Consider the following 17,930-nt stretch of genomic DNA (forward strand, 5'->3'; position numbering starts at 1 on the left):
GTCCTGGGAAGCCAGAGCTTGTACTTATAACCACCAATTCAAAACAGGAAGTAGCAATGGATGGGATGGAACTCCATTACAGGGTTAATTTGCATACTATACTGTACATTTAGATCATTCAGAGTCATCCAAGCTTTACACAATCCTGGGAAGCCAGAGCTTGTACCTACAGTATAACCATCAGTTCAAAACAAGAAGTAGCAATGGATGGGACAGAAGATGGTACATTCACATACTATGTATTGATAGCACTTGGAGCCATCCAAACTTTAAATGATGCAAATAAACCAGAATCACTTGTTCTCTTTCACCATTTAACCACAAGCTTACACAAGTAAAGGGGCAATGCACTAACCTCTGTCTCTCTACCAAGAGTATTCTTTTCAGCTATCCATACTCTAATAACTTGTAACGCCTTCTCAAACATTATGCAAGTGACCCACAAAACCACAATATTTCACTTCCTTAAATAGTTCTAGTTGAGTGTTGCGCCTAACTTGACATTAACAATAAAGCTACACCATAAATGAAAATGGCAATACTACTCCTTGCTTCTTAAAACATAAGTTTTATTTCATTAAATTCTTGGCATAACTACAAAATAATGGCATAAATGGAGCAAGCCACCTGTCACACTCTGTTTTTCTTAATACTGTAAAAATGCTTCCAGTTGTCATACAGAACATAAACTATCTTTTTTTTTGTATCTGCTTGTCTTCTTTCACCATTTTATCTGCTTTAATTAAACTATTAAATTGTGTTAGGGGAATTGTTCATTTTGCAATATAATTTGACATTTTATTCTTTCAATCTCCATAACAAATGAATAAAGATGCGCTGATACCCAATGCACAGAAGCTGGAGGAGTTTACATGGTGTGAATGGGATATCTGTTGCAATGAATACAGTTCATTTTTGTTTAAATGCATGCCAAAACATGTCTTAAATGAACACAAAGAAGTTTAGTGATAAAAACTGCAAAGCCTTGTTTGTTTCAGCCCCTGAAGTTATGGACGACCTTCTTCAACGCATGTTGGCGTCACTGCACTACTCTTGTAATAGGTTCAGTGCTTCACTCTGATGACAAGCTTATTGGTGCATCACCTATTTTAACAATATTACGTTATTACTTGGGCACCACTTCACTAGTACACTTTAAATTTTTAGTTTTATGTATTGTCTTGTCCTAAGTACAACAGTGCAATGATATTTCAGCAGAAACCTATGAAACAGTAATAACATACTAACAGCATTACAATATGTAAAAGATAAATGCCTAGGCTTGCTGTTATAATTTTATGTACAGTGCCAATAAGAAGTATTCATTCCCTTGGACGTTTTCACATTTTCTTGTTATAGAACATTGGGTCACAGTGGATTTAATTTGGCTTTTTTGATGCTGATCAACAGAATAAGACTCTTCAGTGACAAAGTGAAAACAGATGTCTGCAAAGCAGTCTAAATTAATTACAAATATAAAACACAAAATAACTGATCCACCCTTTCAGATCTTTGTCAATGTTGTATAAAGATAAAATGTGAAACCTCCAAAAAGGTGAATACTGTCTCTGTTGTTAGTCATTAGTACTAAAATATAAGTAATATGATATTCATAAACTGTTACTAACCCTCCTCTATCCTGCTTCTCTTCATAGCATCCTCATGTGGTACGTGGTGGTCTCCTGCCCATGAAAAAGTCATTTCAAATAAAGGAGCACTGGAATCATCAGGTAGAAGGGCCTTTTCATCAGATTGGCAGGCCTAGCACTGATTCTGCTGTGGAATGGCCAGTGAAGGAGGTGGCTTGTTGGCTGAGGTTTCCAGGACTATGACTGTGTCTGGCTTGTCTGTTTCCTTTCCACAATCTGGCTGATGTTCTACAATTAGCTGTTAGACAGATATTGTTGTTTTATATTTATGGTAATAAGTTTCTACTTAGTTTTTGAAGTACTTGAACAAATCAGTATCCTTATATGTACTAGTTCTGTATTTAGTGAGTAGTGTAATCATTTTCTTACTCTATCTTTTTGCACTTCTCTGTGGGGTTGATGTGCTTGATCAATTTTCTCCATACAGCTCAGTCCTGTATGTCCTCCCCAGTCAGATTCTTCTCCTTCAGATCTTCATTTACTTTATCCATCCACCTCCACTTTGCCCTCCTTTTGCTTTCTCTTCCTCTGTACTTTCATTCCCATCAATCTTTTGCCCACATATTTAGTGTGTCTCCTCATCACACATCCATACCACTTCAGCATACTTTCCTGTACTTTCTTAGATTTTGTTGTACCTCTTACTGTCTCATTTCTTATTCTGTCCTTTTTTGTAACTCTACTCATCCATCTTAACATTCTTATTTCTATCACATTCAATTTTTTCTCCTGCACTCCCTTTACTGTTTGTGTCTCAGCTCCATACATAATTGCTGGTCTTACCACAGTCTTAAAATCCTTACCTTTAACCTTCTCCTTAATTCTTTGAGCACACAATACTCCTGATACCTTCTTCCAATGCTTCCATCCATACTGCACTCTATGGGCTATATCTGCATCTAGTTCTCCATTTTGGGCTACCTCTCATTCTAAATATTTAAACTTATCCACACTCTTCAATAGCTCTCCCTGCAGGTTAACTTTTGAATCCCAATTATTATTAAACCTCAGATATTCTGTCTTAATTTATTTTCAGTCCTCTATCTTCCAATGTCCTTCTCCATTCTTCCAACTTTCTCTCCACATTCTTCTTTTCTGGTGCAACTCAACACAAAGTCAACAGCAAAAAGCCTGCACCAAGAGAATTGGTCTTTTATCGCTCGTCTCAACATGTCCATAACCAGGTCAAAAAAGGTAAGGACTTCAAGAAGGTCCCTGGTGCAGACCTACTGTAACATGGGTCTTTCCTGTTACCCCAACATGCCCTCTAATCAATCAATCTATCTATCTATCTATCTATCTATCTATCTAATCAGAGTCCTTGCTCTATAATAAGCCTTCTCCAAATCGATAAACACCATATACAATCCTTTCTGTTTTTCTCAATGCTTCTCTATCATCTGTCTCAATGCAAATACTGCATCAGGTGTTCCTCTTCCTGGCTTAAAACCAAACTGTTCCTCCCCTGTGGTGGTCTCTTCCCTAAGCCTTCTCTCTCTCTATAAAGCGAGTGGTATAATCTATTCTTGTATTTTGCCTTGAAAGTTTTGTGGCGCACAGCACCTGCACTTGGTGAGGCATGCCGTGCAAGAACAGCTCATATTGTACTGTTGTGTTGTATTTCTGAGGTGGCAATGGTCGATTGACCATCTTCCTTTATCCATCCATCCATTTTCCAACCCACTGAATCCAAACACAAGGTCACGAGGGTCTGCTGGAGCCAATCCCAGCCAACACAGGGCACAAGGCAGGGAACCAATCCCGGGCAGGGTGCCAACCCCCATCTTCCTTTATGAAGAGGATTACTTGTTTTCTCTTTAGCATGTTGTATTTACCCCCTTTTTGACACCCATTGCACTCTCTCTGAATTACCTTTCTGACAGTTTCTTCAATTGTTTACAAGTTTGTTTTTTCAGGCAGTTGTTTCTTCTCTTCTTTGGGAGTCAAGGCTGGGGTGCTGTCAAAAAGCATGGCCTGTTTAAGCCCACTTGATGACTTTGGGTTATCCTCTTTAATAAAATCCGTGTGTGCATCCATGTGTCCATGTGTGTGTGTCTTCTGGTGAAGTGCGCATGCGTTGGGCACTCTTTAATAAAGGACATCATTGCTGGGGAGAGTGCTGATTAGGTACTCGTGGCCGCACACATAAAATCTGTTGCTGGGGAGATGCCACACATACAATAATCAGCTGCACGCCAGCACAGATTAAAATACTTGCTGGGGAACTGCACAGTATTTGCTGGAGAGACACCACAGCAAGCTAAAATAAAGAGAGACAGGATAGGAGATCTTCAAACAGACACAACACCTCAATCAACAGCCACAGAGGAGAGGATAAATGTAATATTAATTATACTTACTGTATTGTCATATACGTTTCTATTTTATTTTTATTATTATTTTACTTTAGGCTTCTTGCAAAAATATTTTTGACAAAAAAAATTAAGACAAGAAACAGAACAAGGTCAAGATCCCTTGCCATTTAATATAGACTGTTCCTACTAATGTTTATGCACTACTGTTCTAGCGCCTGTTATTGTAACAGGCTTAATGTCTAGTACATGAAATAAGTTCTTGTTGTTGTTGTTGTATAGGCTCTGTGTAATTTTAATGTAACAGCTGGGGTGGTTCATTATGAAGTATCATTCAAAAGACTTGTACACTTTTGTACCAATTCCCAGAGGATAAAGAGGAGAGAAAAAATAAAAAAGCTTATGACCTGGATGGACTGTCACCCTTGTTTATGCTTTCCACCTTCCAAAGGTGTGTTCTCACTTGGGGAAAAGTTCTCCTCCAACATCAGCACGCACTGTCTTCACCACACTCTGTAAGGCTTTGTGTTCAAAATGTAATTGTAATTGGAGATAAAGCTGGAAAATAAACAGTCTATTGCAAATACACAGAAAATGCAAAGCATTTGTGAAATATGGCAAATTTCCTGAGACAGCTAAGGAAGTAGAGGCACTGATGAGCTGTCCTGATTAATGCACTTGTATGACTGATCTGTTAGATTGTTATTGATAAGGTTGCAGAAGAATTTGAAACTGCAAACTCTTTGTGCAACACTCCTGTTGATATATGTGTAAGCATGGTCACCTCTCTGTTTCCTGAAATCAGAAATCTGTTCCTTAGTTTTGGCAATATCAAGAATGAAGTTATTGCCATGGTTCCTCAATGCAAAGTTCATCACCTCGGCCCTGTAGGCTGTTTGGTTGGAAAACGTGCACACCAGTAGCCAGATGGAGGTCCTTTTGCAGGGCTCTGGCAGTGCCCCTTCTGTTCCTCCTCACAGAAAGGAGCTGTTCTGGTTCTGCTGGTTCTGCTGCTGGGTTGATGCCCTTCTATGACCCTGTCCTGCTCTTCTCGTATAATGGCCAGTCACCTGCTATTTCATCCATGCTCATTAGACTGTGCCAGGAGACACAGCAAATCTTCTTGTGGCGACACACATGGATGTGCCATCCTGGAGGAACTGGACTACCTGTGCAACTTGAATGGGCTGCAGGTATCGCCTCATGCTACCAGTAGTGACAAGGACACTAGCAGAACACAAAAATACAGAACAGTCAGTCAGGAAGGATAAGGAAAGAGCATCTGTCTTTGTTCACCAACTGTAAAACCATTCTCATTTTGGGGGTATCTTGCTGTTCCCTCTCCAGTGCTCCTGTTATCACATTCATTTGCACCAAAGTAGGTGAAGTTGAATCACAATCGCTTGTGCTTTGTAACTGGACAGATTAATATCAGTATCCCCCCCAATATACATAAAAATGAAAAAAAAAATATTTCTGAATGCAAATAGGATTTCAAATCATTTTTGTAGGTTGATTTGGTACAGCAGCCTGTTACAAGTGACACATTATATTATGCTAGATGTTCAAGACTGCTCTAGAGCTACTTTAAATGAAATTATATTCAAGCTTATTTCTTAAATGAATACTTCGCTCAAAAATTATATTTTTTATATGTTACTTACACTGTGTAGCTTGTAATGGTGGCTGAGAAAAACTTTTAATCAGGTTAGAAGCTCATTGTCAATGTCTATTCCTCATCTGAAATTGTGGGTAAGACTCAAAACCTTTGCATTACGTATCATTGTTTAAATGCTCTTCTGGTTAGTGATCTTTGAGATAGGTTTCTGATTTTTGCTTAACATTTTGGTTTTGAAATGGTATTTCTTCTCTTAGAAAGACAGACAGTTACATTTATACAGTGACAGACAGCAGTTTTGCTCACCACACATTAAGTGGTGAGGGGTGAGAGAGAGAGCCAATTAGAGAAGGGATTATTAGGGGATAGAATGGACAAGGCCACGACAGGTAGTTTAAACAGGACAATGAGGTAAACCCTACCATTTTCAAAAGATATCCAAGGATCTATTATGACCACAAACAGTCAGGATCTTGTCTCTTCTTTTGGTCCTTTCTTCTTTTCCATGCAGAATCCTATTTAAGAATAACAAAAATATGCTACATGAAACAAGTTTTTTTTCAGTTAGTAAAGGCATAGACATTGAACTGAAAAACAGAAAGTCTTTGCTTTAATCACCTCCTTTGACTCACCGCATGACCAATCACAAGCCACTTAATGTGAGATAATACTGCAGAAAGTAGATAACATTTGTATTATATATGTGATTTATAAGTCATTTTGATATTAGCTAAATATCTCAATATAAATATATAGAATACCACAGCAATTAATGATAGCGCATAACAGCTTTTATGGTCAATAGTTATGTGATGAAATTTGAAGCTTTTTTAGATAGATAGATAGATAGATAGATAGATAGATAGATAGATAGATAGATAGATAGATAGATAGATAGATAGATAGATAGATACTTTATTAATCCCAAGGGGAAATTTATGGGTTTTCCATCTTCTTCAGATTCTCAGGATGGCTTTTTTTAATAGCTTCTATGTGGTTTCCATTTTATCTAACCAAAAAAAACTAGCAGCGTAAATGATGAGGCAGGGCAAAAGCTAAATGGGCAACAAAAGACAGAAAAACAACAAAAAATATGACGTTGTAGGGGGTCTGTATGTGGGACAATTCCCTTTAGCTATTGCTCAACTGCACATTGTAGTCTTCATCTACATGTTATCGTGGTCAGGTCCAAAATGAGACACCTTCTGGGAGTGTCTTCATTTTATACCAGGCAGACTGAAAGAGGCCCTTGCCTTGGTTACCCTTAAGAGGCGGTTTCTCGAGACTGTGAGGGGAAAAGGAGACAAGACCATTAGCGACATTGCCCCCTCTCACCCTAGGCTGGCAGCACCACTTACTTTAGGTGAGCCTGGAAGGTGACCCTCATGCGTTCATGCATGACAAATGTATACAATTAATATTATTATTTGGTTGACACCTTTATATAATATGATGTAACCAATTGTATCTTAAATATTGTATATTTCTCTTGTTTTTCTGATTTGAGCACTGGCAGCTGAAGTGACTTGCTTGTGGTCACACAGTGTCAGTAGCAGGATTTGGACCACACCTCAGGGTTTGAAGTTCAAAGCCTTAAGCACTGCTTCACGCTGGACCCCATTTTTCACTCCAGCATATGAACTTTTTCCTTAATCTGTAAAATTAATTTATAATGTGGTAATACACTCTTAAAAACTTTTTCCTTAATCTGTAAAATTAATTTATAATGTGGTAATACACTCTTAAAAACATTGGTGCCAGAGTGGTTCTTCAGAGCAATGCCATATCGGGACCTTTTCTGAATTCCAAAAGACCCATCCACATGAAGGTTCCAAAAAGAACCTTTATTTACTTAAATCCAAAACAGGTTCCATATATTAAATAACCATGAATAGAGGGTAACATATTTGTGAAATACTAATGGTTCCTTATTTTAAAAGGACTCGTGCTGCCTACAATAACATAAGGTAAGTCCAAATTTTCTTAATTTGTTTATATCCTGCTAGGTAGCCTACCATACATTAAAGATTTTGTGTTTTTGTCCACATATTAGGAAGTTTTTCAAAGCACAAAGAACCAACTACACATGCAAAGAATTCGTCCCAGAATGAAAGGGTAATTTGACATATAATGGAACCACACAACCCAGTAAAGAACCATATAGTGCCATTATTATTATTAGGTGCTGTCAACTTGGGTTCGAGTCCTAGTGAACTGATGAACTGAAGATCTAAAAAGAAGCTAGTTTTGTGCTAGTCCAGTGAGGTCGTCCAGTGTCATCCCCATGGTTATCATCAACATGTCCAGCCATTTTGCAATGTGACCAAAATAAGACATTCATAATTCATTATTTGGGCTTTGAGAAACATACAGTGCATCCAGAAAGTATTCACAGCGCATCACTTTTTCCAGCTTTTGTTATGTTACAGCCTTATTCCAAAATGGTTTAAATTAATTTTTTTCCTCAGAATTCTGCACACAACACCCCATAATGACAACGTGAAAAAAGTTTACTTGAGGTTTTTGCAAATTTATTAAAAATAAAAAAACTGAGAAATCCCATGTACATAAGTATTCACAGCCTTTGCTCAATACTTTGTCGATGCACCTTTGGCAGCAATTACAGCCTCAAGTCTTGTTGAATATGATGCCACAAGCTTGGCACACCTATCCTTGGCCAGTTTTGCCCATTCCTCTTTGCAGCACCTCTCAAAGCTCCATCAGGTTGGATGGGAAGCGTCAGTGCACAGCCATTTTAAGATCTCTCCAGAGATGTTCAATCGGATTCAAGTCTGGGCTCTGGCTGGGCCACTCAAGGACATTCACAGAGTTGTCTTGAAGCCACTCCTTTGATATCTTGGCTGTGTGCTTAGGGTCGTTGTCTTGCTGAAAGATGAACCGTCGCCCCAGTCTGAGGTCAAGAGCGCTCTGGAGCAGGTTTTCATCCAGGATGTCTCTGTACATTGCTGCAGTCATCTTTTCTTTATCCTGACTAATCTCCCAGTTCCTGCCGCTGAAAAACATCCCCACAGCATGATGCTGCCACCACCATGCTTCACTGTAGGGATGGTGCCAGGTTTCCTCCAAACATGACGCCTGGCATTCACACCAAAGAGTTCAATCTTTGTCTCATCAGATTCATCATGGTCTGAGAGTCCTTCAGGTGCCTTTTGGCAAACTCCAGGCGGGCTGCCATGTGCCTTTTACTAAGGAGTGACTTCCATCTGCCCACTCTACCATACAGGCCTCATTAGTGGATTGCTGCAGAGATGGTTGTCCTTCTGGAAGGTTCTCCTCTCTTCACAGAGAACCTCTGGAGCTCTGACAGAGTGACCATCGGGTTCTTGGTCACCTCCCTGACTAAGGCCCTTCTCCCCTGAGCACTCAGTTTAGATGGCCGGCCAGCTCTAGGAATAGTCCTGGAGGTTTCGAACTTCTTCCACTTACGGATGATGGAGGCCACTGTGCTCATTGGGACCTTCAAAGCAGCAGAAATTTTTCTGTAACCTTCCCCAGATATGTGCCTCGAGACAATCCTGTCTCAGAGGTCTACAGACAATTCCTTTGACTTCATGCTTGGTTTGTGCTCTGACATGAACTGTCAACTGTGGGACCTTATATAGACAGGTGTGTGCCTTTCCAAATCATGTCCAGTCAACTGAATTTACCACAGGTGGACTCCAATTAAGCTGCAGAAACATCTCAAGGATGATCAGGGGAAACAGGATAGATAGATACTTTATTAATCCCAATGGGAAATTCACAATGCACCTGAGCTCAATTTCGAGCATCACAGCAAAGGCTGTGAATACTTACAGTGGTGTGAAAAACTATTTGCCCCCTTCCTGATTTCTTATTCTTTTGCATGTTTGTCACACAAAATGTTTCTGATCATCAAACACATTTAACCATTAGTCAAATATAACACAAGTAAACACAAAATGCAGTTTGTAAATGGTGGTTTTTATTATTTAGGGAGAAAAAAAATCCAAACCTACATGGCCCTGTGTGAAAAAGTAATTGCCCCCTGAACCTAATAACTGGTTGGGCCACCCTTAGCAGCAATAACTGCAATCAAGCGTTTGCGATAACTTGCAATGAGTCTTTTACAGCGCTCTGGAGGAATTTTGGCCCACTCATCTTTGCAAAATTGTTGTAATTCAGCTTTATTTGAGGGTTTTCTAGCATGAACCACATTTTTTAAGGTCATGCCATAGCATCTCAATTGGATTCAGGTCAGGACTTTGACTAGGCCACTCCAAAGTCTTTATTTTGTTTTTCTTCAGCCATTCAGAGGTGGATTTGCTGGTGTGTTTTGGGTCATTGTCCTGTTGCAGCACCCAAGATCGCTTCAGCTTGAGTTGACAACAGATGGCCGGACATTCTCCTTCAGGATTTTTTGGTAGACAGTAGAATTCATGGTTCCATCTATCACAGCAAGCCTTCCAGGTCCTGAAGCAGCAAAACAAACCCAGACCATCACACTACCACCACCATATTTTACTGTTGGTATGATGTTCTTTTTCTGAAATGCTGTGTTCCTTTTACGCCAGATGTAACGGGACATTTGCCTTCCAAAAAGTTCAACTTTTGACTCATCAGTCCACAAGGTATTTTCCCAAAAGTCTTGGCAATCATTGAGATGTTTCTTAGCAAAATTGAGACGAGCCCTAATGTTCTTTTTGCTTAACAGTGGTTTGCGTCTTGGAAATCTGCCATGCAGGCCGTTTTTGCCCAGTCTCTTTCTTATGGTGGAGTCGTGAACACTGACCTTAATTGAGGCAAGTGAGGCCTGCAGTTCTTTAGACGTTGTCCTGGGGTCTTTTGTGACCTCTCGGATGAGTGGTCTCTGCGCTCTTGGGGTAATTTTGGTCGGCCGGCCACTCCTGGGAAGGTTCACCACTGTTCCATGTTTTTGCCATTTGTGGATAATGGCTCTCACTGTGGTTCGCTGGAGTCCCAAAGCTTTAGAAATGGCTTTATAACCTTTACCAGACTGATAGATCTCAATTACTTCTGTTCTCATTTGTTCCTGAATTTCTTTGGATCTTGGCATGATGTCTAGCTTTTGAGGTGCTTTTGGTCTACTTCTCTGTGTCAGGCAGCTCCTATTTAAGTGATTTCTTGATTGAAACAGGTGTGGCAGTAATCAGGCCTGGGGGTGGCTACGGAAATTAAACTCAGGTGTGATACACCACAGTTAGGTTATTTTTTAACAAGGGGGCAATTACTTTTTCACACAGGGCCATGTAGGTTTGGATTTTTTTTCTCCCTAAATAATAAACACCATCATTTAAAAACTGCATTTTGTGTTTACTTGTGTTATATTTGACTAATGGTTAAATGTGTTTGATGATCAGAAACATTTTGTGTGACAAACATGCAAAAGAATAAGAAATCAGGAAGGGGGCAAATAGTTTTTCACACCACTGTATGTACATGTGCTTTCTCAATTTTTTTATTTTTAATAAATTTGCAAAAATCTCAAGTAAACTTTTTTCACGTTGTCATTATGGGGTGTTGTGTGTAGAATTCTGAGGAAAAAAAATGAATTTAATCCATTTTGGAATAAGGCTGTAACATAACAAAATGTGGAAAAAGTGATGCGCTGTGAATACTTTCCGGATGCACTGTAACTGGTTTGATCGCTTCCAAAGTCAATTTGTTAGTTCTTCTACAGTCCACAACTTGTAATGCCACATAGTGACACATGCTGCTTTTAAGAGTGTAGAATAATTTCAGAAAAAGAGAAGGAACAGATCTTTGCCGTAAAAACCTTGAAGCTAAATTACAAAGAAAGGATGAAGACTATGATGATTTTGTATCCAAACCTAAACAGACAGCTCAGGAAAATAAAACAGACAAAATGTCCAAAAAAAAACAGACAAGTAAGGGAAAAATTTGAGAATGAAAATACAAATAATATTGGTATTAATAACATAAACTACACTCTTAAAAAATATTGGTTCTTTGATGACACTATAAGGTTCTTTACTGGGCTTTGTGGTTCCTCTTAAAGCCATAGCTTTACAAAACACCATTTTATTCTAGGCAGGGTTCTTTGTATATGACGTTGGTTGTTTGTGCTTTGGAAAACTTCCTAATATGTAGAAAAAAAAATCTCTCATTTATGGTAGGCGATTTAACAGGGCACTAACGGATTAAGAAAACCTGAACGTAGCCTATGGTATTGCCTGCAGGGAAAGTCCTTTTAGAATTATGACCCATTAGTATTTCACAATTTTGTTACCATCTATTTATGGTTATTTATTCTGTTCTGGATCTATATAAATTAAGGGTAACCTTCTGGAGTATTCATGTGAATGGTTCCCCTTATTGCACTGTTCTGAAGAACCACTCTGGCACCTTCGTTTTGAAGAGTGTACTTTACAGAATTTTGTTCTAGATGTAAGAAAAACATTAAAACATTTGTTTCATTGACATGATATTGCAGACTGCTGCAGTATTGTAATGACCAATATAACTGCACTACCAAAGATTATAGTACTGACCTCTTGCCTCGCAAATGGTTGAAGTTGTAGGTGCAGGTTTGCTATTTTATGAATGCAGATGTTGAGGAAGTTAAAAACACAAACTGACAACGCAACTCAGTAAAGGCAGTCTATGGTGGAAGTGATGTTTAGGTGGGGTAAACCCCTTGTTAATGTAAGATGCCCACTCCCAGGTTGAGTGTATGCACTCACGGCCAAACACCTGCTCCTGAAGGTACACAGTAGGTTGTTGATTCAGTTCACACCTCAAACTCACACTGTATTATCTTAACGGTGCTGCTGTTTTAGATATATACAGACTATATAATTATACACTTGTGATTTGTACATTTGATTTGAATTTAATTATCAAGTAAATGAATACAGTTTTTTTCCCAAAAGAATATAAAAGCGAGCATGTAAGCAGAGGTCAGTAAGTCAGTAAGAATGAAGCATGCTGTCTGTGTGTGCGTGTGGGAAGAGTGCAAACTGCAATATGTGGCTCATACACTTCAAACGTATGCATGACAGCATCAATAACAAGATGACTATCGGGTTTCTGTTCAAAAATTCAACTTTCACTTTATTTTCCTACATAGGAGATCAGATGAACTGACTCACTCAAAAAAAAAAAAACAAATTAAGGCTCCAAAGAAACGATTCATTCATGTTTTCCAGATCTTTTACCTAATAATATTGACCTGCAGATGAACATCAGTATAAGGTTACTGCCAGAATTGAGTGCAGGAACTTAACCTTCACCCTGCCTGGTTCTGAACATTGTCAGTATCAAGTTAGGACAGAGAAAATGAAAGTAGCAACACAAGATGAAATTGGTGAAGACAGACGGTCCTTAGGGTTTCTAGGCATCAATAGAAGTGTCTTGTCAGATCAGATCAGATCTGCTGTGCTGCAAGTGTGCACTTGTTGCCGCTGCCTGGCTTGATATGCTGAAGTGACTCCAAGTGTGTGCCAGTATTTCTGTGAATCACACTGACAGCAGAGTGTGCCTGGTTCTGCTCGCCTCCATTGCCCTACCAGTCACACTGCTGTGGCTTATAGATGGTTTAATTTCTTACATATATTGGGAATGATGTGGTGATATTGAATAGTAAAATTGGTTGGCTGCTTACATAAGCTCTGGGCAGCAAGTGAGGCTGTGCTTAACATAACCATAAAAGGCATTACTGAAGAACAGCTGAATGTACTCTATATTGTAATACTTGTTGTATATTTACAGTACTGTTTTTACCATGTAAGCTATTACATTACATGTTTTCTTGCTTTACTAATTTTTATTTATTTTTTTTTAATGTTTAGTACACCATATTAATGCACAAGGGGAAATGTCTTTTTGCATGACCCTTGGGGGTCAGGGTGCAGGGTGAGATGTTTTTTCAGGTTAAAGGCCCAACAGAGTAGGGTCCCTTCTGGCAGTTATCCAGATTTGACCCAGCAACCTTCCAGATACCAGTGCAGATCCTTAGCCTCAGAGCCACCACTCCGCCTCATTGACAAGTGCAATAAAATAATAATTCCCCTGTCTTTGCCATGTTTCAGCAGCAAAGCAAAAAAAAAGAAAAAACATTTGGATGGACTCTTAAATAAGGGAACAAATGAAGCAGAAGCGGTTAAACCACGTTAGTAATAGGTCCAGCCATGCTGCCTTCACTTTGCTGCCTCTTCCATGCTAGTAAGCTTGATGTACTATATTTTCCAGCAGCTCTACTAGCTGAAGTAGACAAATTGTGTTGCTGTGTTGGTCGAAAGTGAGCTTTGTGCAGCTTTTAGGAACGACAGAAATGCAGCAGCATACAGAACACTGGATTCAGAAATTAATAACTTATAATAAAAAGTGAAAATGTGTTGGGTTTGGAAGATGAATGGATAGAATGATGTTTTCAGAAAGGTTTGGAAATTTCTTAAAAATAAAAAGCTGAGGGCGGCACAGTGGCGCAGTGGTAGCGCTGCTGCCTCGCAGTTAGGAGACCCGGGTTTGCTTCCCGGGTCCTCCCTGCGTGGAGTTTGCATGTTCTCCCCGTGTCTGCATGGGTTTCCTCTGGGTACTCCGGTTTCCTCCCACAGTCCAAAGACATGCAGGTTAGGTGGATTGGCGATTCTAAATTGGCCCTAGTGTGTGCTTGGTGTGTGGGTGTGTTTGTGTGTGTCCTGCGGTGGGTTGGCACCCTGCCCGGGATTGGTTCCTACCTTGTGTGCTGGGATTGGTTCCAGTAGACCCCTGTGTTCGGATTCAGCGGGTTAGAAAATGGATGGATGGATAAAAAGCTGAAATCTCTTATTTCTATAAATATTTCGATGCTTAATTCCATACTTTGTAGAAGACATATTTAGCAGCAATTTCAGTTTCAGGTCTTCTTGGCTAAGTTTCTGCAAGTTTTGCATACCTGGGCCATTCATCCTAGAAGATCCTCTCAATTTCTGTTAGATTGGATGGGAAGTGTCTGTAAACTGCCATCTTCAGGTCTCTCCACACGTGTTCTGTCGGGTCTGGGCTTTGGCTTCAGGTCATTTTTTGCTGAAAGGTGAACCATCACCCCAGTCTGAAGTGGGTGCACTCTGGAGCAGGTTTTCTGCAAGGACCTCTTTGTATCTGGCTGCATTAATTAATTCCTCAATTCTGACCGGTTTTACTGTCCCAACCACTGATTAGCACCCCATAGGATTAAGCTGCTACCACCACAGTTCAACGTAGGGATAGTAATAAGCAGGTAATAAGCAGTGCCTGCTCTTCACCAGGCAAAATGCTTGAGTTCTGCCCAAACAGTTCCATTTTTTGTTTCATCAGACCAGAGAATCTTTTTCCTCATGATATCAAACTACTTTAACTATCACATGCCTTTTATTAAATAAAGAGGGACAAACTTCTAGCCACACTACCATAAACACCCGACTGATGAAGTGCTGCTGAGATTGTTGTCCTTCTGACAGGTTCTAACAGCACTTCTGAAACCCTGTTACAGTGACCATTGGGTTCTTCTAGGCCGGTTCCTCAGTTTGCCAGGATAGCCAAGTCTAAAAGAGTCCTGGTGGTTCCAACCATCTTCCATTTCACAATTACTGAAGCGGCTGTGCTCCTGGGAACACTCAAAGCTTTAGAAATGGTTTTATACCCTTGACCCATGTGTGCCTCACTACAGTGTTATCATGGAGGTCTACAGAGAGTTCCTTGGACTTCATGGGTTGGTTTTTGTCCTGACATGCAGAGTGAATTGTGGACCTTGTAGACACAGGTACAAATGTGTGCCCTTCTAAAAGATGTCCAATCAATTCAGTCTGCCACAGATGAAGTTCTAGACACATCTCAAGGAGAATTTAAGCAAACAGGATGAACCTGAGCCCAATTTGGAGTGTCACAGCAAAGGGTCTATATACTTTTATAAATGAGAGATTTCAGTTTTTGATTTGTAATAAATTTCCAAACCTTTTGGAAAATGTGTTTTCACTTTGTCATTATGGGATATTCAGTGTAGACTGATGGGCAAAAATGATAAACGTACCCATTTGAAATGAAAGCTACAACACAATAAAGTGTGCAGAAAGTGAAGGGATCCAGTCTGTATCCTTACAATTCAGTTCTTTTGTGGACTCGCATGAGTAACGAACTCTGACCAGTTTACCTCTTTGCAGCCAGGATATAATATACGGGTGGCTACCCCAAACCTTCTCATGTCTTATTGTGCTTTGTCTGACAGTTTGTATATGTAAACATGATAACTTTCAAAAAAAAAAAAAAAAAAAAAGGGCGGAGTGATGGCTCTGAGGCTAAGGGTCTATGCTGGTATCCAGAAGGTTGCCGGTTCGAATCCCCGTCTCTGCCAAAAGAGATCCTACTCTGCTGGGCCCTTGAGAAAGACCCTTAACCTGTAATTGCTCCAGGGGCGCTGAACAATGGCTGACCCTGCGCTCTGACCCCAAGGGGTATGCGAAAACTAACAAATTCCTAATACAAGAAATTGCATAAGGTGAAATAAAGAACAAAAAAAACTTGTACGCTTTCACTTAGGTCAACCAAATTTTGCATACAAGTATTAGGTACAAAACGTATATTTCTATCAACATTTGGGCTATTTCCACTAACTGGAAGTGGTACTTTCATTCAATTTTACCTTTACAATAATTGTTCAATATATTATGAATTTGATTTGATTTGTTGTTGATAGTTCTTTAATGTACATAATATAAAAATATAATCATTGTCTTGCAGTTTACTCCTCAAATATCCATCCCCATATCTGAGTATACGAGAAAGTCTAGGGGAGACCACTCCCGATTTTTTATCATTTGAGAATACTACATAAAATGTTTTTTGAACAACTATAGTAACAGAAGGAAGTTGTCATTTAACTACTGATACCTACAGTATATTCCTTTTGAAAATACAAAAACTGTTAACACTTGAGATTGCAGTCCTGTTAGATAGCTTTCAAGATCCTTGTACCTTAACGGAGACTGTTACATGCAATGAATTCCACCAACCTGGGATTCTACCTCTCAGGCTATCCCAGGATGTATGAGCTAACACATTCTAAATTCTTGAGACAGATAGCTCATATGATTCAGTACACATTGCCATGATCTTCTGAGGAGCATGTCCGGGTTTGTTCTGGAAAAGCACTTAATCAGCACCCAGAGCTACCAGCTCTAGGAAGAGTTACGGTTTTTCCAGACTTCTTCTTCTGTTCTCTTGGAAACTTCAATGCTATAGAATTTTTTGCAGCCTTCCCCACATCTGTGCCTCAACACACTCTTGTCTCTAAGCTCTGCAAGCAATTATGTTGACCTCATAGCTTGGTGTCTGCTCAACTGTAGGACCTTCTACAGACAGGTGTGTGCCTTTCCTAATCATGTCCAGTCAACTGAAGTAACCACACAAACAAGGTGTAGAAGCAATTTGGCCAGTCAGTCATTTTCAAATCTGACCAGCTAGCATAGGGCGTAAGGCAGGAACAGAAACAAACACCTCAACCACATACTTATGGGCCATTTTTAGTATCACCAATCGACCTAACCTGCATTTTTTTGGATTGTGGGAGGAAACCGGAGCACAGACACGGGGTGAACATCCAAATTTCACACATAGAGGGCCCGGGATGCAAACCCTGGTGTCCATACTGCAAGGCAGCAGCACTGCTATTGTGCCACCCAGAAACAATTTGATGATGAGAAATAGAATAGGAGCCAAATTTCAAATGTCATTCTGGGATATTTTTTAATTTAAATGCATTTAGCACCAGGCTGCAACATAACAAAATGTGAAAAAAGTGAAGTGAATCTGAATACTTTCTGAATCCACTGTTGACTTTGGCTCCCTGTGACTATCAACAGGGTCAGACAGGTTACCAGGGGTCCTCAATCACAGTCCTAGAGGGCCGCAGTGGCTGCTGGTTTTCCTTCCAGCTACTTTACTAATTAGAAGACCATCCTTGCTGACAATGAAACTTGGTATTTAACTATTTGGCTTGTTGGTGCTTTCATTCACCCAAGATACATTTTAGTTGCACTGTAGAGTTTCCTTCTTTAAGAACATTATCCATGTATTTTGTGGAACAGAACAGTTTTAAATTTAATGCTCCTTCCAATTTTCTTCTCCTTTTATTTCTAAACATTTTTAACACAGATACTACATGGTGCCTATGCACAGGTTTAACTGGAGAGCTGCTGGTTTATTGGATATCTGAATTTCATTATTAACTAATGTCTGTTTAAGAAAACTGGCAACAATTAAAACTTAAATGTAGTTGCTAAAAACTAAAACAAGCAATTAAGGGTTCTGAATTGCAACAGGCATAATAACTAAAGTTTAGCCCAAAAAACATATTGCTGTAGTAGTAAATAAATG

This window comes from Erpetoichthys calabaricus, chromosome 16 (assembly GCF_900747795.2).
Source record: "Erpetoichthys calabaricus chromosome 16, fErpCal1.3, whole genome shotgun sequence".
Taxonomy (NCBI): domain Eukaryota; kingdom Metazoa; phylum Chordata; class Cladistia; order Polypteriformes; family Polypteridae; genus Erpetoichthys; species Erpetoichthys calabaricus.